This window comes from Mastomys coucha, unplaced genomic scaffold (assembly GCF_008632895.1).
Source record: "Mastomys coucha isolate ucsf_1 unplaced genomic scaffold, UCSF_Mcou_1 pScaffold21, whole genome shotgun sequence".
Lineage (NCBI taxonomy): Eukaryota > Metazoa > Chordata > Mammalia > Rodentia > Muridae > Mastomys > Mastomys coucha.
In genome coordinates, this window is record NW_022196904.1 from 65,987,125 (window position 1) to 65,988,721 (window position 1,597).

Consider the following 1,597-nt stretch of genomic DNA (forward strand, 5'->3'; position numbering starts at 1 on the left):
TCTTCAGAGGCCAGCAAGTACCTTAATTTTTTAAAAAAAGATTTATTTATTGTGTTCAGTGTTCTGCCTGTATATATGCCTGAATGCCAGAAGAGGGCACCATAACTCATTATAGATGGTTTGTGAGCCACCATGCGATTGCTGGGAATTGAACTCAGGACTTCTGGAAGACCGGCCAGCACATTTAAACTCTGAGCCATCTCTCCAGCCCAACAGTATTGTTGAAAAAGAGCTCCCCACTCCTCTCCCCAACGATCACAATGTCCAGGAAGGAAAACCATCAGAGTAACATTTATTAATTAATATTTAATGAGGAAACACTTCTGAACATGTAAACATTGACTGAATTATACAAAATCACATAAAGGAGCAATTCCTGGGCCCAAATGATTTCCAGAAGCCTCTAAGGTGCATTTTCAAAGTTCAGACCCTGGGCTGATCCTTACTCTGTTATGTCAAAATCTCCTCTCCTAAGAACCACAACTCCATTAATATCCCTAAGCAGCCCTAGTTGATTTACTGCGAATGCATCTGGGCTTCACCTGGCCTTAGTTAGATGCTGCTGGCTGGCAGCATCATGACCACACCTGGAAAACTTCTCAGCTTTGAGAACACAGTTCGCTGAGCTGAGCCTTTGGAAAGAAGCAGCCAACAGAGAGATCCTGTGGTTCATCAATCACCAAGGACAAGCCTTACTCCAAGGAGGATTTTGAGCCCTCAACATATTCCTGCAGCAGAAGCCTGTTCCACAGTCTTCATGAAGAACATTCAGCGGCTGCCTCTCTCTCTCTCTCTCTCTCTCTCTCTCTCTCTCTCTCTCTCTCTCTCTCTCTTTCCTCTCTCTCCAGGGTTTCTCTGTATAGCCCTGGCTGTCCTGGAACTCACTCTGTAGACCAGGCTGGCCTTGAACTCAGAAATCCACCTGCCTCTGCCTCCCAAAGGCTGGGATTAAAGGCATATACCACCAATTCCCGGCTTGGGAGTTGAGTCTAAATGTGACACTGGTTATCCATAAAGTGGGCTTCTTTCTCTGTGCATGAGGCGCATGCATAGACCTCCTTTAGTGTATCTACCTCAGTTGAGCCCTGGGCAACATCACCTAAGCAGAGGACAGTCTCATCAGAAGAATTTAGAGTTGAAGGTTGTGGTGTGCATAGGACAGAGACTATAGACACAGTGTCATTGGGGCTTTGGGACCTCTGGAGGTTTGGTTCCTTCTTGGAACTGACCTCTTGCCCCCATGACTCTTGAGTCCTTTGTAAAGTTCAACAAGCAGAAAATCTGCTTGTGAGCTCAGAGGAAACGAAAACCCCTTCATCTCTGTTTGTGCACAATTTGATAGCAGCTCCCTCAGTGGGGTCGGCTCTGACCACACTGGTCTCATGACAGAATAGCAATACTTGCAGATAGAGAGCCCAATAAGCTAGAGCTATGTAACCTAACAAACCTGGGTTGGAGCTGGAGGCCTGCATCTCATACTCTGGGGGGTGTGGGTTGCTGGTCCATGGTTTTACTGAATGCAACTTGGATGCCATGAGGTGATGTTGTGGCCAGCCCCTTCTCTTAGAGACAAGGTCATAGGGACAGGGTAGGGCAC